This window comes from Neofelis nebulosa, chromosome 1 (assembly GCF_028018385.1).
Source record: "Neofelis nebulosa isolate mNeoNeb1 chromosome 1, mNeoNeb1.pri, whole genome shotgun sequence".
NCBI classification, from domain to species: Eukaryota; Metazoa; Chordata; class Mammalia; order Carnivora; family Felidae; genus Neofelis; species Neofelis nebulosa.
Genome location: NC_080782.1, coordinates 36318729 through 36342237, shown reverse-complemented (window position 1 = coordinate 36342237; position 23509 = coordinate 36318729). Strand labels below are relative to the sequence as shown.

General features: G+C 37.5%; 1 long non-coding RNA gene across 5 annotated transcripts in view; it reads left to right on the top strand.

Annotated features, from left to right (window-relative positions):
- LOC131505580 (uncharacterized) overlaps window positions 1–19253 on the top strand; it is an 80070-nt gene extending 60817 nt beyond the window's left edge. For all 5 annotated transcript variants that reach the window (XR_009258475.1, XR_009258473.1, XR_009258468.1 and 2 more), the window contains 2 exons: window positions 18187–18224; window positions 19051–19253. This is a non-coding gene — a long non-coding RNA (uncharacterized LOC131505580). The remainder of the gene's footprint in view (window positions 1–18186; window positions 18225–19050) is intronic.
- Window positions 19254–23509: the final 4256 nt, after the last annotated feature.

Genomic DNA, 23509 nt, shown 5'->3' with positions numbered 1-23509 from the left:
TAAAATAAAAACTAATTTCCCTGAGTACATATGGTTAATCCTTCTACTGAAACCTGAGGGAAATTTCTTTCATAAAATGAGACGATGTAACATAGTGAGCATCAACCATATTGTAAATATGATGATGAGATTCTTAGAGATGTTTATTCTAAGTTGAAATGTAAGTGGAGAGGTAATAGGAAAGCCAAGATTAGTAAATTCTAATCTTTGAGGGACCAAACAATCTACCACATGTGATTCAACTCCTTGTAGGTCTGGCTCCCTCCCAGAATAACATTTAGAACATCTAGAGCAATCAGACAATCTTTAGGAATATCATCTCTTATAATCATGTCTATGAGATGTCATCAACAAAAGTTTCAGGTTATATTTCCCTGCAGTGCCCTAAAGAGGTGAGGTGATTGTTAAGTTGACTCCAGTAAAAGACCAACAGTATCATCAACAATGTCAGTGTTGTCTGAGTTATGAAAATTGCAGAATTATATCAGGCAGAATGCTAAGATGGCCCTAAGATCCTGCCGACAGTCACTTCCAGTATAATTCCCTCCACTTGGTTGCGGGCAGTACACGTGAATATGATGGCTATCATTTCTGGGATTAGACTATGTAACATGGCAGGGAAAGGTGAAGGGATTTGCAGGTATAATTAAGTCTGTAATCAGATGATGTTAACATAATCAAAAGGAAGATAATCCTGGGTGGGCCTCACCTAATCAGGAAAGCTATTTTATTTATTTATTTATTTATTTATTTATTTATTGAGAGAGAGACAGAGCATGAGTTGGGGAAGGGCAGAAAGAGCGAGACACAGAATCCATAGCAGGCTCCAGACTCTGGGCTGTCAGCACAGAGCCTGAGGTGGGGCTCGAACTCACGAACCACGAGATCATGACCTGAGCAGAAGTCGGATGCTCAACCAACTGAGCCACCCAGGTGCCTCAGGAAAGCTCTTTTTAAAAGGCTCAAAAGGAGTAGCCACAGGCCAAGGAGCTGCTCTTCTTGGCTTTGAACAAGTCTCCATATTGTGGAAAGGGTCATGTCTCGTGAAAATAAAAGGTGGCCTATAGGAGATGAGAGCAATCCCTGGCCTGGGCAATAGGTCAACAGAAGATTCAATGATTGTTAGGCAGTTATGTTTTCAAAATTTTAATTAGCATTTCCTTGAAGTAAATTGATAGAAGATGTAGACGTATGTGGCAATGATAAAATACTTTGGATGCTTCCAGGCTTTGAAAATTAAAACAACACAGCAATGGGTTCTTCTGAGGTTTCTGTTTAGATACTCTGGATTTTAGTAATTGCTATCTCTAATAACTGCTTGGAAACACTGAAACAGAAGAAAAAATGAGTGAGGATTTATGAGAGGCCAACTAAACTTTAAAAAAACAATAAAAACTGTTTTGACCTGATTTAGGGTGTAAGTAAAGCATAATGTGGTGTACCAAAAATACATTTAAAAGATGCGTGCCGGGGCGCCTGGGTGGCTCAGTCGGTTGAGCGTCCGACTTCGGCTCAGGTCACGATCTCGCGGTCCGTGAGTTCGAGCCCCGCGTCGGGCTCTCTGCTGACAGCTCAGAGCCTGGAGCCTGTTTCAGATTCTGTGTCTCCCTCTCTCTCTGCCCCTCCCCCATTCATGCTGTGTCTCTCTCTGTCTCAAAAATAAATAAACGTTTAAAAAAAAAAAGATGCATGCCATGAGCATATATAGCAATAACCATATGAATATTTTGAAGGATTCCTACAGAAAGAATAGCCAGGAAGAAGGAAGATAATTAAGGAGTTGTTCTCTGAAATATCCCAGGGTTGTTTTTTAAAAGGCAGGGCTGTGGGAGAGAACAACTCGGGGTCCAGAAATACAGCAGTAGCTGCCCATTGCAAAGCCAGACCTACTCAGGCAGGCTGCTTAGTAAATGTGGATCAGAATGAGATTTTTATTCATAATGGTTAATTAGAAGCTAGTTAAGAGGATCTATTGAGCCTAGAACTCCCTATAGTCTTTGTCTAACCTCCTGCCTGCTCCTCGGGAGGATGCAGCTTTGCCCTGTGGACAGCAGGCAGATGTCAACTATGGACAGCAGTCACGTGTTAATGGGCTGGATACATTGGTGAGTAATGCTTCACGTAATAAGGAAAGTGCCCAGAGTGCGTACAGACACGAAACAAACCCTCTGGTTGCGGGGAGTCTTGAAGTGTGATGGTGAACTGTTGCTCTTGCCACAATAAAAACCTTCTGTGGGACCCTGCCATGGCCCCCTTGAGCTGGCCAGGCTGCCTGTGGCTTTGGGGCTTACTCCACTCTGACAGCTAATATAAACATGCTAATGCAGCTATGGCAAGAAAGAAAGTTCAGAAGAGAAGCCTGTGATAAAGGTGATCAAGCCCAAAAGAAGGAAAAAAGAAGTAAAGGCAGGGGGAAAGACACATTTTTCTTTCAGCCTTTTAAATGCAACAATCCACTTAACAAGAGGGAATTAGAATGTTGGGACCATGTAGTTTCTGCGAAAATTCATCATTTTAATGATGAATTGGACTCAGGCTTCAGTTGTGTGAAAACTGTTTTCACCAAGCTGTGTGTGGATTACGTTTTAATACTTGTAAGCAATAATTATAATTAGCATGAAAAGGATTGATTGAATCTCTAAGAGCTAATACCTTTTACTGTGTCAAAGATTTTTACGTTAATTACTTATTTTTTTTCCATAAAAATCCCAGGAGGTAAATAGGGCTACCATCATTATTTTTATTTGAAAGACAGAAAAATCAGACTGATGTGTTTAAGGAACTCAGCTGAGGTGGTTTGGGGAAGCTGGTATGAAAGAAGCCGGGTTTGCTCCCAAGACAATCCTTTCTGTCACAAGACTATTTTCTTGCTTAAAAGAGAATAAAACATTTTTATTATGGCAAGAGAAAGGCATTTTGCAAGAATATTACTAATTTCATTTCTAACTATAACGATATTCCTATGGTGTTGGAGATAAAGCAGTATAGTTTTTTCAGGAAAAATAGAAAAAAAAATGACAGGCCAGGGACAATCACTCTGTAATTAATAGTCACAAGTTTCAGATTTACTCTCCACCTCTTTCTAAGCAATTAACTCCCCAGGGTGCTGTGTTTTGGTCAAGTAGCATCAGGTGGCCTCTTTAGGGGCACCTGGGTGGCTTAGTTGTTTAAGCATCCGACTCTTGGTTTCTGTTCAGGTCATGATCTCAGGTTTGTGGGATCGAGCTCTGTGTTGGGCTCTGAGCTGATAGCACAGAGCCTGCTTGGGATTTTCTCAGTCTCTCTCTCTTTCTCTCTCTCTCTCTCTCTCTCTCTCTCTGCCCCTCTCCCACTCATTTTTCCTCTCTCTCAAATAAACTTTAAAATTAAGTAACCTCTTTAATATAGAGGGCTTATTTGACAAAATGAATGACAATACAGGGAAATACACGGAATCAAGAACAGTGTAGTTGATCTCAATATTTGTAGAGTTTTGCTATTTACTTTTGACTATTTACAGATGAGCCCCAAGATTTAAGATGCAGAATTTGTTATGTCATCAGGCATGTCTTTCTGTCACCTGCACCTTTAACTTGGTAAAGCAGAAATTGTGTAGAAAGCTATATAGCCCATTGACTTTTTCTGATATAAAATCACCTTTAAGTATCTTAGGACTATTATTATAATGCTCAGCTTTATAGCACTGCAAATGTCTCAAGGCACTGAGTAATACAAATGTCAGATAAGCCAGCTTTGTCTCTATCACAGAGAAACAGAAACAGCATGTTAAATCTCATGTAAGTTATTTTGTGCTTTATTAGTATGTAGTTTTAAAAACTTCACCATGTGTATTCTTTTTGGGTCACCAAAGACGTGTGTGTGTGTGTGTGTGTGTGTGTGTGTGTGTGTGTGTGTGTGCCTGCAAATCCTGAGGGCCATTTCTTTGTTCTCAATTTCTTTATTGATTCTGTAGCTTTTTAAAAAATATATTTTATAAATATTTAATTTTGAGAGAGAGAGAGAGCACGTCCAAGTGGGCGAGGGGCAGAGAGAGAGGGAGACAGAGAATCCCAAGCAGGCTCCGTTGCTGTCAGTGCAGAGCCTGTGATGCAGGGCTCAGATCATGACGTGAGCCAAAATCAAGAGTTGGATGCTCAACCCACTGAGCCAGCCAGGTGCCCATGATACCATAGCTTTTGAAATTGATGACTTTCTCAAACTATCTTACTCCTTTGGCTTCTGTGAAATCATGTGTTGTCTGTCTTCCTGCTTCCCCGATGAATCCTCCTTTGTTTCCTTTTCCTGGCTCCTCTTTCACCACTGATACTTCCCAGCTTCAGTTTTTGGATCTTAGTCTTCTTTCATATGTAATCACTTGCAACTATGTTGAGGACTTTCAAATCTGCATTTCCAGAACTTTTTCTTCTAATCACTGGCTTTCTCTCTATACCTTTTAATATATTTTTTTAAATTTTTTTTAATATCTATTCATTTTGGGGAGACAGTGTGAGTGGGGGAGGGGCACTAATATTTTTAAATGGGTTCTCTGGTGCTAAGTGCAAACCCAACACGTTCAAAGGTGAACTCATAATCTTCTCCACCACACATGTGTCAATTCTTCCTTGGGACTGAAGGCAAGAAGTTATCTTTAATTCATACCTCCCTTTGATATATGTAATTAGTAAATAGTGAAAGCAAACCCACATTTTGGGGGATTTTTTTTTAAGTTTATTTTATTTATTTTGGGAGAGAGAGAGAATCCCAAGCAGGCTCCGTGCTATCAGCACAGAGCTGGATGCGGGGCTTAAACTCAAGAACTGCAAGATCATGACCTGAGCCCAAATCAAGAGTCAGAAGCTTAACCGACTGAGCCACCCAGGTGCCCCAGGGAATTTTTAATCCCATTTTGCTTCCACCTACATGCATTGCTACAATAGAATTATTTAGAGTGATTCCTGCTTGCAAAACCAATGCCAGCTGGACTTGACCCACCACTTTAATAAGGTCTCTTTTACTCTGAAACCTGCAATAAGATCTTATTTCCAATCAAAGTCAGGGGAGGCTACTGCAGGTGGATTTAAGGCATTGATTACCTGAGCCTACCCTACCTGTCCTGTTTCTTTTTACTCTCGTATATACACCTTTCCCTTTCATCAGGGAAGACTTGTTTTTATTTCTTCAGTGAGCACAGCACTCTCATTCTGCACTCTGTGCCATTATTGTGTTGGTTGACTTGCCCGGTATCCTGTCTCTCATCCTCTTCACCTCTGCGTGTCCACCAGTCTTCCAAGTTCCAGATCCCGTCCCACTTCCTCACGACAGGAGACCTCCACAGATAGGATCTTCTCTGAAGTTGTTTACAATATGACGTAGAAGGTGTCTTCCCAGGATACCACCGAATCATGTTACTTAATTTATTTTAGATTGAGAATCTCCTGAGGCAGGAGACGTGGTTAATAAGCAGTGTGTCAATCCTGGCTCCCAGATTAATGCATACAAAATAGGCAGTCCATAGTTAATCGCTCATTGAAAAATCGGTGTTTTCATATTTTTCAGTCTTTCATATTATGTCAATTTCCCATCTGGTCATTTGAAAAAATAAAGTGGCACCTCACAGGTTTCAGGATAAATGCAACTATGTTCTCTTGTCTAGTTAGGAATATAGCTTTCCAGTTCAACATTGGGAAAAGAGAATAAACATTGAACTTTTGATTTTTTTTAATTAGTGGAAATAATTTCACGAGTCTGGCCCTAAGTTTATCCTAATTTATTAACAGGAAACACCTGAGAAATAATTGCTTTTTGGCTTACGGAATCCTGCTTTATTATTTTTTTAGGCTTTTCCATCTAAATACAGATATAGCTTTAATAAATATTATAATCACTTATGTTTAGAAAATATAGCACTTTTTGTTTCTATGGCTGGCTGAAATTATTTAATTAAAGGTTATTTTAATTTGGAAATTCAAGATGTTGTGAATTAAATTCTACTGTACTCTGGCATTCTGTAAGCTCTGGAAAAAATGCCCAGTATAACCTTAATATATTTTCATTAAACTGAAACTTATGGATTTACAGAAGTAAATTTTTACTTTGCAGCTGTAGCCGAGTAGTTTATTGTGTTCTTCCAGATTTTTCCCACTAAAATTCTGTTATTTAAAGTTTTAGATTTTTCAGAAATATCTCACATTCAGTAGCGTATCTTTCACACATCAAAATGAGTTCAAATTGATATCTTTGTTTCATTCTTACTAATTCAACATAGGCGTAGAGATTCTAGCTGCCAACTGGTATGGGTTTTGGGTGGGACTGGTAAGATTTGGGGAAGGTGAAGGAAAAAAACAAAGTAAGCCAGATGTCATGGAAGCAACTCTTAGATCTCTCATAAAGCAGGAGGGCCCTCCTACTAGAATCTAGAGCTAAATAAGAGTGAGTGTGACACATTATCTGTGGGCTGTGACTTTACATTATTAGATCAAGTGGAAAAATGGCATTTTGGGTGGCACTTTAGTGCACCTCTTGGGATTTCCACTTTGCACTTGGCAAGAACACATTCTAGACATACCTCATTTTTATGTTTGTTTGTTTCCTTTTTTTCACAAGATTTGGTGGTGAGACACTCAATGAGAAGAGAGATAAAGAAATCGGAACCTCCCTTTATAAAAGTAGCTTGATAGGTCCGATGTAGGGGAACCCTCTATTAGAGAACTAATTGCTAATTATACTAAGTGCACAAATACATGCTACCTGAAAAAAGCTGAAAGCATTAAGGATATAAATCAAGTCAATTTTGAGAACATTATTTTCAATTCTAGTTTCCTGTCTTCCTTCTCAGAAATACAGTTATCAACTTGGTGTGTGAACTTTTTCAGTTAATTTATGTGCATATACTTGCTCTTACAAAAATAAATAATATTGCCTTATAATATTTCTAGCAATTTTATTGATATATAATTCACCTGTCATACAATTCACTCATTTAAAGTGTACAATTCAATGGTCATGTATATTGGCAGAGTTATGTGTCTATCACCACAACCAATATTAGAACATTACTCCAAAAAGAAATCCCGTTCCCATTAGTTGTTACTTTGCAAACCCTCAACCCCACCAATGTCTCCTTGAGTACTAGGCAACTACTAATCTAATCTCTGTCTTTATATATTTACCTATTCTGAATATTTCATATAAATAGAACTGTACAATATGAAATCCTTTGTGATTACCTTCTTTAGCATAGTTTTCAAGGTTCCTTCATGTTGTAGCATGCATCAGTACTTTATTGTGTTTTATTACTGACTACTATTCATTTTATGAATATACATTTTACTTATCCATTAATCAGTTGACAGACGTGCAGTGAGTTGTTCCTTCCTTTTGCCTATTATGAATAATGCTGTTATGAACAGTCACGTACAAGTTTTTGTGTGGACAAATGTTCTCTTTTCCCTTGCCTGTATGCCCAGGGGCAGAATTGCTGGGTCATAATGGTAACTCTATGTTTAATCTTTTGAGGGATGACCAGACTGTTTTCCAGAGTGGATGCACCTTGAATCACTATGCTGCATACCTGAAACTAATGTAGCATTGTATGTCAACTATACCTCAATAAATAGAAACTAAAATACAGAAGAGGGAGTATGCTTGGCATGTTAGTATAATAAGAAGTATAAAACAAAAACAAGCACAAAGTGGATGCACCATTTTATATTCCGCATTCTCACCAATACTTCTTATTATCATAACTGCATTCTTAAAATACAATATCACAGTTTCTGGTTGTTTTATAATTTTCCTTTTTTACTTAGTATATATTCATATGTTTAATAACTGTAAGTTCCTCCATACTATAAATATGCAATAATATCTTTAGACATCGTTATTTCTATAGACATTCAGTTTGCTTCCAATTTTTCACTGTTAAAAATGATAGCACCTATACAGTGAACATCCTTGTACAAGAGGGTTTTTTTACAGGTATCTGTGTAAATATTTCTCTAGAATAGAAAACTAGAAGTTAAATTACTGGCGCATATATATATATATATATATATATATACATATATATATAAATTTAATAAATAAATAAATAAATATATATAAATTATATATGTATATATTATATGAGCATTAATAGAGCATGCAAATAAACTTTAAAGTGTGTGCCAAAATAGTCAAAATATATTGTCAAAGTGGCTATTTAAAATATAGCTGTGCTAGCAGTGAAAGTATCTGTTCACCACACCCTTACCAATGTGTCACTTTATTAAGCTATTTATATTTTTATAAATCTAATTTATCTTGTTATCTCAATTTCCATTTCCCAGATTACCAGCTATTAAACATCATTCATGGGACGCCTGGGTGGCTCAGTCAGTTGAATGTCTGCTTCTTGATTTTGGCTCAGGTCATCATGTCACATTTCATGAGACTGAGCCCCGGATCAGGTTCTGTGCTAAGAGTGCAGAGCCGGCTTGGGATTCTCTCTCCCTCTCTCTCTACCCTTCCCCTGCTTGTGTTCATTCTCTCTCTCTCTCTCTCTCTCAAAATAAATATTCAAAAATCATCATTTATGATTATTGGGCATTTGTTTTATGATCATTGACAGTTCTTTTTCTGTTTCTTACTGATACATAGGTATTAAAATGTTTGTATATTAATCCTCTGTCAGTGATATGTTAGTTTGTTACCATTCTTTTAATAATTTAGAAATAAACTTTAAATTTAAACATAACCAAATGTATCAACTTTTCTGTACTATTTTTTCACCTAAGATGATTATTCCTCTCATAAATTTATAAATGCAATTTCCTCTGCTTTCTTCAATGCTTTTAGTTTCATGATCAATTACTTAAATCATCTGAGATTAATTTTACTAAAAGGTATGAAGTAGGGATCTAACTTTATTTAAGGATAGACTATTCAACATAATTTTAAAAACTGTCTTGAGCAATGATGGTATGCCAGGTATATTTCTAGATAGTAGGGCTCCAACCAAAAATATGGCCAGCTTGCTCCTGATAGGAGCATCCTAATCAATTTTTTCAGTGCCATTTACTAAATAGATTATTCTTTCTCCACTAATTTGAAAAATCACATTTATCACATTTTAAACACCACACACACACACACACACACACACACACACACATCTGGCAGCCATGGGAAGAAACCACTCATATCTGCTGCGGAGCATAGTTGATTGACAGTCCATGTGCCAACCCTCAGGATCTACCCTATTCCCCTGGGCAACTCCCAGTCAATCCCAATCAGTGACCAAGCACAACAGTGACACTAATGCAAGCTCATTTCTATGATTCATGGGACTTCTCCAATGGGCAACTTTGGCTCAAAAGGCTCCCAATTGCCCTGCCTGAAAGTTCACTAGAACATGTATTAGAATACTACTGCCATTGAAAGAGTATACCCAGCTAAAATGTCCTTCATCCTTTCCTCTCACAGACCCACACTGCTTTAATAAGGCTTTCTCTGCCTATAGCTGCTTCTTCCATTTTATTCTTCACCTTTTCCCCCCAATAATTCTCTTGCATGTCTAGTCCCTTCTTGGTGTCTGCTTTTCAGAAGACCTCAGTTTACACACTGAACAGCTAACAGCTCTGCTGTGGCCAGTATTGGGTTCCAGGGCAAGTATCATGACAGAGTAGCTGAGGAATCCGCTGCTTGTGGAGATGCACAATAGAACTCAGAGCAGTGGGGTGGAAGTTCAAGACAATTAATATGTACCTCTCCCTCCCTCTGGTGATGCCAAACATCCCCTTTCTATTAAGTGAGAAGTTTCTTATTATTCTGGCAATGTCAATATTGTCTAATGCTATATAGAGTTATCATCTTGAAGCACCCCTTCATGCTGTGATGGTTGAGTAATATCTTTATTTTTATTAAACAATATGTTTTTACTAAGCAATTAATGGATCCAAAAAGAAGTCAAGAGGAAAAAAAATCCTTTGAGACAAATGAAAATGGAAATACAACATACCAGAAATTTTCGATGCAGAAAAAGCAGTTCAAGGAGGGAAGTTCACAGCAAGAAATGCCACATCATGAAACAAAATCTCAAATCACCTCAAGAACCGTGAAGACTACCTCTCTCTACTGTCCTCTACTCTTGTTCCAACCATGACATCAGACTGCATATAAAGAGTTGATAACCCATTGTACTCAGGTTCTTGTAGTTCCCCAGTACTATATCTCTGTGTAAGTTTCTCTAAGAGGGGTCCAGAAAAGTCCACTCATCCAAGGCGAAGTCCACAATCACCAAAGGTCATTGAATGACAGCCAGCAAAATGCCTTTGAAACACAGTGATTGAACGTTCAAATTATAGTCCAAATTAACTAATTTTATCACTTCTCTCAACCCATTTGTTCACAAAGTCTCAATAATATTATCTCTTAAATATTTCTTGAATCTCTCCCTCAGTGGGAACCACCTTAAAACTAACATTTTTCCTTTGCCTTGACTATGAAAAAATTCCCAAAGGGGTATTCTTGCCTTCATTCTGTGCCCCTTTTAATCCTTCCTCCTCTTCTCTGACAATCTTCTCTTAAAAATGACAAATCTGTGTTTACATTTTTCCTCAGTGGCATTCTACCTATGTCAGAAAGCCCAAATTCCACCGAAAGATCCTTCATCATGTGACCCATGCCCTGCTCCCCGGCCTCTTGGTAGAGGCTCTTCTCACACTGAATATTCTAGCTCACTAAATTATTTCTATTTCCCCAACCACAACATGCTGTTTCGGTCTCGCTGTTTTGCACATGAAATCATCTTAACCTGAAATGCTACCTCCTCATGCTGTCTTCAAATGTCCTATGGTGATGTAGTCTTCAAAATAGGTGTACGCATCATACTAAATCAAGAAAGGATGAACAGTGCATATGACAAATTAAACCCTATACAATAGTGGTTTCTACTTTAATTAACTCCATGAATTACTTGGCTTTCTTGGCATTTGTAATTCAAAATTACACCAATATAAATTCTAAGTATATCCCCACTCTGTCTTCTCCATCACATCTCTAAGTTTCTATATGAAACAATACCATTAAATAAATACATAAGAGGAACTGTGGCTTAGTAATGGAAAAACCTGTGTTTAAATTTTTTTAACGTTTATTTATTTTTTCAGAGACAGAGGGAGCATAAGCAGGGGAGGAGCAGAGAGAGAGGGAGTCACAGATTCCAAAGCAGTCTCCAGGCTCTGAACTGTCAGCACAGAGCCTGACGTGAGGCTCAAACTCACAAACCGGGAGATCATGACCTGAGCCGAAGTTGGACATTTAACAGACCGAGCCAACTAGGCACCCCTGAAAAACCTGTGTTTAAGTGCCAGTTTTTATACTAATTCTATGATTCTAAAGCTTTCCAATCAAAAATAAGTTAATATTGGGGCGCCTGGGTGGCGCAGTCGGTTAAGCGTCCGACTTCAGCCAGGTCACGATCTCGCGGTCCGTGAGTTCGAGCCCCGCGTCAGGCTCTGGGCTGATGGCTCGGAGCCTGGAGCCTGTTTCCGATTCTGTGTCTCCCTCTCTCTCTCTGCCCCTCCCCCGTTCATGCTCTGTCTCTCTCTGTCCCAAAAAAAAAAAAAAAAAAAAAAACCGTTGAAAAATAAGTTAATATTGGCACTTCATCCATTGGGTTAGGGAAATATTAAATGAGACAATGCATATACAGTTTATAGTGCTTTGTACAAGGTAGGAACCCTGTAATATTAGTCCCATCAAGACAGGCCACTTTTTTATTTTATTTCTACCCCAGTCTTTGCATGAGAACTTTGTACTGCCTCAGCTACACCCTAAATATCAGCTCTTGCTACTCTAGTTTTCGTCTTCAAACTAGCAAACTTCCAGCATCTCCTAGAAGTTTATGAAGAAGCAGATTCTTAGGCACCGCCAGTATGCATGAATCAAAATCTGCATTTCAGGATCTCTAGATGATTTGTATGCACAGTAAATTTTGAGAAACACTAAAATCTAAAGCATATTTCTTCTAAACTTTCTATTCTGCATGCATTGCACCTAGTAATATTCACTACACTGAACTGTCCACCCACCACATGCTTTCCTGATAAGCATTATCATACAGTTGTGTAATAGGTTTAAATATAACAAAATATGACCATCATATACATATATATGTATATGTATATATATATATATCAGATATTATATATAAATTGCAGGAATGCTGAAACTATCTGTGATTAACCATCCATTTGCCACATTCATCATCATGTAGGACTTTGGTACCACTCTGATTTTGCCCTGGTTGCACGTCTTTTGTTCTGGCTTCAGAGACCCCCAGATTTCTGAGATATCTAATAATTTCACTCATTTCAGATTATTCCTAGATCGACAGTGTATATGTCTTTTTAACACAAGTTACTCTCACACATCTTAGGAGTTGTTCTGAAAAATTATGCCCTTAGTTACTTTGAGACAAAATTTTCATATAGTCAAATGCATCTTTTTTTTTTTATGTTTATTTTTGAGAGAGAGAGACAGAGTGTGAGCAGGGGAGGGGAAGCGAGGGAGGGGAAGAGAAAGAGGGAAACACAGAATCTACAGCAGCCTCCAGGCTCTGAGCTGTCAGCACAGAGCCCGATGTGGGGCTTGAACTCATGAACGCTGAGATCATGACCTGAGCTGAACTCTGATGTTTAACTGGACTGAGCCACACAGGCACATCTGGGCAAACACATCTTATTTTCAAAATATATGTAAACATAATGAAGTCATTAAAGGTTGCAATAAATGTTTGTAGGAATTACCACATTATAAACTGTGAATTGTAATTATAGATTATAAAACATCATTTTGGATATAATTGAGCAGAAACTATTCTTAATCCAGATATAGTTTACAATTATAGTTTACCTTGCATTATCTTGAAAAAAGCATAGGATTATTGAATATGAGCGTATAGCTAAGATTTTTTTAAATTTGAAAACATTTATGCACTTTAAAATATTCATTTATTTGCCATGCTTTGAAAAGTGACTCATCTGATCAAAGCCTTAAAGATCTTAACTACATAGGAGCTCCTAGGTGGTTCAGTCTGTTGGGCATCCGACTTTGGCTCAGGTCATGATCTCACAGTTCATGAGTTAGAGCCCTGTGTCGGGCTCTGTGCTGACAGCTCAGAGCCTGGAGCCTGCTTTGGATTCTGTGTCTCCCTCTCTCTCTGCTCCTCCCTGCTCACACGCTGTCTCTCTCTTAAAAATAAATAAAGATTTTTAAAAAATTAAAAAAATCTTTACTACATAATAAAATTTCTTTTAAATAGAACATCCTTGAAACTATTACAAGCAATATGATTTTTCTAAGTATTGTCATAATGTAAATTCTAATAATTTAGATTAGTTTTCTTCAAATTATGATGACTCGTTAAGGTTTTTGTATGTATGCATTTTAATATTCCACTCATAAGTTAGCATTTGTAAAAGATCTTTTTTCTTGCTCTTTTTCTTTGGCAATACAGATTTTTATAGGAGAAGAGGCAGAAAATATGTTACGGATTAAGTTGTGCTCATGTATGGTGTGTGTTTCCTCTGATATTTGTGATTAAAGTCGTGTTTTGAGGGGACAGTGTGGGATGAAAGACTGGGAAAAGATGGCTGAAGATGGTCTGTATCTCCTTTTTGAAATCATTTCAAATAGAAGAGTGGCACCTTCCAATGGAGCTGTGGTTTTCTGCAGCACCTGCAGCCTGAGGGTGGACTGTTCTGGGTCAGCCAATTAGGGTGACTGTTCTTTGAAAGACTCAGTAAGGATGTGCTTAAGGCTGTCACTGAGCATTCCACAAGCTTGCTGATTTCTCTGTTTGGCTGTACATCTGTGTTATTTTGTTTTCAGGTCAAGTTGTTCTCTGTAACAAGGTAATGTTTTCTGACTTCTTTGTAACTTGCTGCCTTTATATTTCTGAGATTGAAGCATAGAAGAAGTGGCTTTGCTCAGTGAGTGGCCCGTTTACGTTGGAAAGAGGTAGGCAAAGAGGTAGGCGATCAGGGAGGCACGAAGCAGTGAACCAGCTCACTCAAAACAATGCCAAGTGACCTTGAACTCTGATACTTTAGCATGTTGGGGGGTGGGGGGAGGTGGGAATAATGGAGACTTGATCTTGGTCCAACAAGAATGAGAAGAGGATGTTTGTTACAGAACAATAAGCTTTGTTATTCAGATATTCCTCTTTAGGATCTCTTCCATAAACTAGTGGAATCCATTTTCCATTTGCAAACACTCATCTGTGACCACCTAGAAATAGGCATGCAAACTTTTTTTAAAAAGAGATATAAGAATATTTTTTTCAAAGAAAGCACTCAATTTGAATAGAAAGTAAAGAATAAACATAATTTTAAATTGTATCAAACATTTTGAAGAGTGTTTAGTTTCCTACAGATATTCTTAAATTAGTGGAATATTTTTTATCCTCAGATTGAAGTGGCATATATATGTATTTTTTCTCTCTTTTAATACTTCCAATATATTTTTAAGTAATGTATGACAGTTGAGATAGTTACTCTTTAATGTGTGAATGCTTCTTTGGCTATGAAAGCCTGGATTCTGATCTTAAAAGCAAAGAAAAACTATATTTTTTTTAAAAAGGAAAAATTTTAAAAATTATTTAGAGAAATGATTTATGTCCACCTAAAAAGGTAAGTATTCACTATATGAAAATGTTCAGAATGTCCCCCGGGGAAGTAAGTCTACCGATTGCCACTATCACAACGTGAAGACTTACTACAGGGGTTGGAGACAGTGACCCCAAGTGTTCCGCACCTGAGATGTGAAACAATGACATGAAGTATGGCTCACATATGTCCCATATTAGTTTCTTATTTCTAGTCAAATGAAATCATCCCCTCTAAATCCAAGACCTGTTCATGATAGAATAGTTTTTGCCAACCTCAGGAGCCTTAGGGTCTACATTTATCCAGATGTTTTGGTTTTTCCAACAGATGGTCCTCAAAAATTTATTCCTATTTCAGTTGCTGCTGCCACTTTAAGTGTTTCCTGGAGATCTTTAGCATACCCCTCTGAGAGTTTCATGGCATAACAGCCAGGCATCAGGGACTTTTAGTTGTGCTAGGCACATATTCACAAAAAGTAATGAAATATAGACTGATAACAGGACCAGAGATATGAACTCTTTTATTTATAAAAGTGTGCTTATACCTCTAAAAAGTTCATGTGCTTAACGTCAGATCACCACTATGCAGGTGAAATGCAATGAATAATTATAATAAATGTATATTGCAAAGTGTTCATTATACATTTATGAACCTTTGGCATTCCAAACAGTGACCTCCTGGTCCATCCCCCCAGACTCTTAGTCATTTTCAGCCAGTTTATGGTGGTTACGGTCCATTCATCTAATGTTTAACTTAGACTTGTTTGATAAAGGGAGGATGACAGCAGTTTGCTTACAATATAACAGTAGCACCCTTAGCACTTCCCCCAAGTGACAGCTCAGGTCCGTTAAGGACAGAAAGTAATCAAACAATCTGTTCTCAGATTAGTTTTAAGTTTTCTAAGGTTTTGCTAATGCAGGCTATATATAATTATGCACAGGTTTCTAGTTTCCTGAATTGCTCTTTATTTTTTTATTTTTTAGTGTTCATTTATTTTGAGGCAGAGAGAAAGTGTGAGCAGGGGAGGGGCAGAGAGAGATGGAGAGAGAGAGAATCCCAAGCAGGGTCTGCACTGTCAGGGCAGAGCTTGATGTGGGGCTCGATCTCATGCACCGTGAGATCATGCCCTGAGTGGGTCAAGAGTTGGACACCTGACTGAGCCACCCGGGCACCCTGCTCAACGTTTATAATAAGAATTCCAATTATGATGTGAAGTTTTTTTCCCTGTCAAACTGTAGATACTTTGTACATTTTTGCATGATTGACAAAGACTTCAATATTGATTTAGAACTAAATATATTTCAGTGTTTTCAGGGATATCAGAAAATGACTTAGGAAAATCTTAACTTGTGAAAATTCTTAGCATATATCAAATCATTTATGATTTTTCTTACTTTTGGCGGTCTTTACAAGTAGAGGGCCAGATTTGTGAATCGATTTATAGTATAAGCAGACTGGAAGTAAAAGAAAGTAAGAGACAGTAATGTAAGATATGCCATTAAGGGCAGAGCTTAAATTACTCAATATCAAAAGTGCAGTCCAGACAAGAAATAAATGGGGAAAGACAAATACCGAAAGAAACAAATAGTACAGAAGGAGATATTGATATTTTTATAAAGACTGCGCAATATTGTTCGATACAAGGAACAAATAGAAAATTAAAACAAAACTCCCTAAACCTAATTGGGTTATAACTGAGAAGCTTTATAGCTTCCTCAGTTCTTCACTAGCTCTTCTCCTCTACAATTTGCTCATAATTGCAGCCACAATGTGGATACATTTTTACTCTGCTTCTTCTCATACATCCTCTATCACAAGATATTCTCAAGATACACACCTGCTGCTAGCTTCTTATGCACTGTTTTGGTTCTGTAACAGAAATTGTTGAACTACAGCCCATAAGCCAATCTACCTGTTTGCATAAATAATTTTTTTTTTGGAACATAGCCACACCCACTTGTTTCTAAATTGTCTACGGCTTCTTTTGTAATACAACAGAAAAGTTGCGTGTTTGCTACACAGACAATGCAGCCTGCAATCTAACAGGGTTACCAACTTGCCATTGAAGAAAAAGTTTGCTGATGCCTCTTACTCTACCTTTTTTCTGCCACAGGATATTAAAGTTCTTTCCACGTCTTTTGCCTATTATAATAATATCCCCGTGAGTATTTATGTACATATCAATTTATCCTTTTCAAATATTTTTTCCTAAAGAAACATACCAAGGGTTACCGAATCAAAACATACACGTATTTTTGTTCAATACAAAACTGATTTCCAAAAGTGTTGCACAAGTGAACACAGTCCAAGTTGCCACAAGTAGTGTTTCAGTTTATGAGATCCAATAGCATTTTGCAATATTGAATGTTATTATATATTTTAATTTTTAACAGTTTTGTTACCGTTTATATGAACATTATATCTTTGATTATGAAAGAAATACAATACTGAAAAATTTTTCAAATAAAATTTGACAAGCTGATCTAAAATTCAGCCAGAAGAGAAAAAATACAAGATTAGTTTAACTAAAAAGTTTAACTGGGAGATGGATGACGGGAAAGTTTTACCAAATTTTACCAAATGCCATAATATACTATAAAGCCGTGTTTAACAAAATGCAGTGATACTGGCACCAAGTTAAATAGATTGATTAAACACAAGAGTTCTGAAAGACATAGAGCTTCATAATTTCGGTAATTTTGTGTATATTGAATGTAGTATTTAAGATACGTGGGAAAATGATGCACTGTCCTATGAATGGTATTCTAATAACTTAGGCTGTCTATTAAAAAAAGATTAAATTCTTCACTCTATACAACAAATTCTAGAGGATCTACCAGATAACAAATTTAAAAAGCTGTAGAAACAGGGATGTCTGGGTGATTCAATCCATTAAGCGTCTGACTTTGGCTCAGGTCATGATCTCATCTCACGGCTTCTGAGTTAGAGCCCCACATTGGTCTCTGTGCTGACAGCTAAGAGCCTGGATGGAGCCTTCTTCAGATTCTGTATCTCTCTGCCCCTCCCCCCCTCAAGAATAAACATTAAATTTTTTTTTTTTACTTAAAAAGCTGTAGAAACATTTAAAAATAATTATAAGGAAAAATTAACTAGGATTGGTGAAGGACTTAGAAGAAATATACAACTGAGGTCTAAAGAGAGAATGTTCATTCTTCCTACACAATACTGGCAACAAGTATACATTATCAAAAATATTCTTTCTCCCCACCTTGCAGCCTTAAAATGCCTGGCAAATGACTTTAGAATTAATGTAAGTTTCTTCTTCCCTGTTGACCACTGTATTGCAAAACAACTAGAATAATGTCTGGTGCACAGGAAGCACACATATTTGACAGATGGGTGTAGTATAAAATTTAATCTTTCAATTACTAACATAAATGATGTTTGGAGGCAGGGTTTATAAAACTAAACTGCTGTTTGGACACTGCATACACGTCTTCATCAATCCATTTGTTCAGCCATTATGTATGTATATATGCAAGTATGTGTTTATTACATCCTTATTATAGACAAGCCAATCATGGTTTCTGCTTTCAAGGCACCCATACTGCATTGGGGAAGATAGATAATAACCAGGTAAGTCAGTGAGAAAGAAAAGATGAGGGGTTATAGTGTTTTATGGTAGATAATGGGGAGTAGATGGTGGGGATCGTGACTCAGGGGCTACCTTTGGTTGAAAGATGAGCAAAGGCTTCTCTGAGAAAGTAACATGAAGCCAGTGGTGTGTTGGGAGGAGGGACACTTGTGCCCCCAAGGGGACATTGGGCAATGCCTGGAAACAGTCTTAATACAACTTGGGGGAGAGAAGAGGTTTGCTACCAGTATCTGGCAGACAGAGCCCAGGGATAATCCTGAATATCCTACAAAGCACAGGACCTCCTCCCCCCCAACAAAAAAATCACCCAGACTAAAATGTTAATTGTATAGAGACTGAGAGATCCTGCATGAAGTTAAAATCGATCTGGCAAAAATTGATCAACCTTGAGTTGTCTGCCGGAAGAATATTCCAGGCAGAGGAAAATGTCTATAGCAAATATCTAAAACTAAGAACTTGTGTAACGTGTTGGAGAAATGAGAAGAAACCTATCTCGGGAAAGTGGGAGGAGAGGTAGAGAGGGGGTAGGGAGATGGTTCCCGGTAAGGGATTGGATATGTTATGAAGAGTGCAAAGGGAAGACAAGGGAGAGACTTACTCTGTGGTGTATCGTGATCTGCCTTGCATTTTTCAAAGATCAGGTTGGATGCTGCTTGGAGGAAAGAAAACTGGGAGAGAGCCAAAGGGTTAAGTAGGTGATAAAAAGAAATCATTTAGAGGCAACAGAACACGTTGGTCACTTGTGTGGAATGCAGCTAAAAGTTCAGTCATTTTGTGACACGAACATTTTTTATTTTTTCTTTGCAGTATCCAGGGCTATCACACACTGACTTGAGTCTAGCACTGAACACTGTGCTAAAAGTTGTACGTACATCATGGAACAGAACCTTTTTAACAACCTGCAAGGAACGTACTACTATCTCAGTTAACAAAAGAGAAGACTGAGGTCAAAAGAATTTGAGTAATTTATCTGTCATCACCCAGATAATAAATAGTAGAGCTGATTCAAACTCCTGTCTTACATTTCTTCATTCCTTGTTCTTAAACACTATACACGATCTTCTAAGAGAGTTAAGCATAGGCAAGAAATCCCAGACTTTTAAAAATATATATATTTATTTATTTATTTTGAGAGAGAGAGAGAGAGAGAGAGAGAGAGAGAATGAGCACTGGGGAGGGGCAGAGACAGGGGAGAGGGAGAATCCCAAACAGTCTTCACATTGTCAGTGCAGAGCCCAATGTGGGGCTCAAACTCACAAACTGTGAGATCATGACCTGACCTGAAATCAAGAGTTGGACGCTTAACTGACGGAGCCACCCCCGATCTCCTCTCAGACTTTTTAAAATGGCAGTTTGTTCTCAACCAAATGAGACAAAATGCATGGTTTAGCATTTTTGTTCTTCAGTCAATCATACAGGCAATGAAAAACCTCTGCATTTCATGATTATCATTGGGTCTTCAAGGTTCCCAGAAGTTATCTTTATTCTATATCTTTAGTAGTATAGGTATTGCTTTCAAGTAGCTATTACTTTTAATGGATACATCTTTGACCATTTTGTCTCTCCTGGGTCCCACTTTATCCCTTCTATTGTTCTCTGGGTTCTCATGCTCTGTTCTATTCTCACATTGGGTTCTCATAAGATAATCTTTGCCCTTTTCCTCCCCACCCCCAAATCCATGATGTTACCTCTCAGTCAGCCATGCATTCAAGCAGGCACAGCTTGTTGGAACAGCCTGCCCTTTGTGAGCACAAAATCGAACCGGATCCTGGCAATGGCTTATTCCTCATTTTGAATAACTATAGAATCAGGGAACAGGGAAAGGGAATTTGAGGAAGCCCACCCATTGCTGTACAAAAAAAAAAAAAAAAGACAAACTTTTTTTTCTCTTGTTAAAAGGGGGTCAATATCTTCTGACCATCTTTTACCTCCAGATAAGTTACTAGCTATCCCTGGATAACGCTTGCTCTCCCTACCCCAATTGTACCTTACCCCCCTCCCTTTTTAGAGTGGCTCTTCATGGCTCTTATTCACCAGCTTTATTCTTACATTCATGAGCCTTATTCCCAACGTCTCTGGGATGTGGCCAGCATTCATGCATTTGTTGAGATTGTATTTTACCATGTCTGTCTGAACATCTAATAAGTAAACAGGAATTCTAGGGGCCTCCTGATGTTAAAAATTGCTAGCCAGATGTATGAAAATTAGAACTTTTCTGTGATCTATATCTCACGAGTAATAACCACTAAAAATGCCATGTGAAAATGGGAGCCATTAAAATATAGAATATGACTGATCAATAAAATTAAACCATATTCCAACACTATCCATTTCTAGAGCCATTGATCCTTATAATAAGTATTTTCATTGTCATTGAGGAAAGTGGTGGGATACAGGTGACTGTAAATATTCTAGACAAATTTCTTGACACTATGAAATCTGTTTCTGATGCTGCCACATCATTGAAACTTACATAAGACTTAGGGAAAGTCTCTAAAACTTGCATGTTTGTTTCTTCTTTTTGTTTTCGTTTTGTTTTGTTTTGAAACATGTACCTAATATATACCACAGAACTGTTGTGATAATTGAGAGATAATATAGTTGAAAGTGTTCTAAAAAGTACACAACTAAAAATCAGTTTATTCTTACATAGAAATGGAAAATAGCTTCACATTTGTTCAGATGACCTAACTGCAGTCATAGTAAAGTCATAGTAAAGTGCCTGTATGTGTAGATGCTATGCATTTAACATTTTAGGTAATCACCATCTAGTCTGAAAAGACAAAAGATACCTCTTTCTACAGCAAGCATCTTCACTTAGCAGAGATCAAGTTCTACTGCAACCAGTTTGGCATCAGTGGTAATCTTTGTGTTTAATGGTGGCTTTCTATTGTAAACATCAAAGTTTTCCAGGGATGAAAGAGAAAAAAAAACAAAAAAAAAAACCAGTCATTGATTTACCTGACGCTGAGGCATGTATACATAAGCTGTGCTCCCAGTCTCTAATAAAAAAGCTGATGCTTTGTTCTCAAAAGCGTTCATAACAAGATTCCTCTTTTCTCCAATGCTGGACTGGACAGAGGATTGTGGAGGAAAATAAGAGATTAAAGGCCTTTATTTCTATATTGTTAAGTTATAGGAACTTGAGAATATTGTCTGGTTGTCATCTAATTGAGAAGTTCATTCAATGTACGTGGTATCCAAATTCACCTTGACACCTGATTTGCCATGGAAGATAAAAATCTAACATTGTTTGGGTCAGTTTTTAAGAACCTGGCTAAAAAGGATTTCTGTCATATCTTTTTTGATTCTTCCTTGCTTACAAAATTATACTTCACTATAGTTAGGTAAGCAATGATGACATATGAAAGGTCTTCCCTCACAAACCTGATTATCTAGTTTTTCCCAAAGGAATTCCTTTGATGTTGCATCATGTAGAGGGTGGCTGGCAAAGGTTAAATGCATGAAGAAAATTCTTAACGTTTCTGCAACTGGAAAAGACAATTCGATGCAACATTTTGTGCAACGAGCACTTGAAAAGCAATGGAATAATTTGGTAACTCTCGTTGGTAATTTTTAAGTGAAACTTCCTATCTAAGTGAAATTTATTTAAGTGGAATCTCTTCTAATTTTAAGTGAAATTTCTTTATCTAATGCTGACAGCAATAAATAGCTTAGCTTTTCTGTCTTCATTTATCAAACAGTTAAATTCAATAGATACAGACTGGGGCTTAGGGTACGACATCGGAATATGCAACAATAACTCTTTGTCAGCTGCACCATATAATATGGACCAATGGATCTAGAAAAGGCCATCTCAAAGCTGCAATTGGTGAACTAACACTTCTCAGTGCCAGCTTCATAATGACATCATAAAACAATTGTGGCTTATCCCAATTTAGAGCTCTCTGGCTTAGCGAATTTAGGTGTGACTAAAAGAGTATTTTCAATAAAAGCACTTGCCAATTTAAGATACTCAATTTACTGTGCCAATTTAAAAACATCTTAATGTACAGCATATAATATGAACTTTTCAGTCATCTATGAGGTAACCTGAGCAGTGGAGGAAGAAACCTAGACTCATAATTACAAGGTCATGAGCCCAGAAAAGGATATGGTGGCATTCACTCATCCTGTCCAATTTAGTTGCCATAGTTTTAGTTGCTTATTTTCCCTCAGTATGCTGTGACTAAGGATTTCTCTTTTTTAATATTTAGCTCCATATGCAAACTATGCCTTCCCCTCCATCCCAACTGGGTCAACTTTTTTTTTTTTTTTTACATTTCCATCCATGACTCCTTCATCCACTTTCTACTTTTGTTTCCTGGAGAATGGATCTGGAATGTCCTGTTGGAATCTGAAGTCCAGGGCTGAATTGCAGTCTGGTTCCAGCCTCTCTCTCTGAGCACCATTTTTTATACTTGGGTGTTATACAGGGTCCTTGTGAGAATGAAGGGACTTGGCATAAGTAGACACCTCAGGCAGAAGGTACAAGGTCTGACCCAAAACACACTCCTCACACTGACTACAGAACTTATGTATCATTTGAACTCTACTTGCTTAGTCAATTGCTTCTTCCATGAAATATCCTATATTACTGGGTAGATGGTATGCTCAGAGACGACGTGTATTGTAGACACATTCAGTATCCTTCACCTGTCTAACAAAGTGCTTTGTATACAGGAGGTAAATAAGTAAATACATAGATGGATAGATGAATGAATAAACGTTCTTGCTCCTGATCCTTATCCTACCAGTGGCTGCAACGCAGAAGACATTCTGCACGTTTAGGGAAAGTACTATGGAGAAGAACTATGTTTAGGATCTATGTGTCCAAGATAAAGATGCTTATTATGGGGGCTGACAGGGAGCATGAATACCTGGGACACTCTGGGGTATTTTGAACCAAATACCAAGTGTATATTTTAATTCCCTTTTCACACTCTATTCTCAACTGATTACCTGCTGATCCCACTTAGAATCATTAGCAAAAACAAGTCCCTGCATAATAAGCCCCTCCAGGTTTTACCGGGCCCCAAATGTCTATTTGTATATATCTGACAAATAGAGGAAATTTTTTAAACTTCACCATTTCAAATTTGTAACGCAAATTCACATTCATTTCAGTTTTCTTTCCTCTTCATTTAACTGAAGAGAAATAGCCAGGTTATTAAGAGAGCAGAGAAAAAATGGCAAGGATTGCTTTTCTCCCTGACAACATAAACTTCAGATTTATATGTGTTTGCTGTCCTTCATCTATCACATG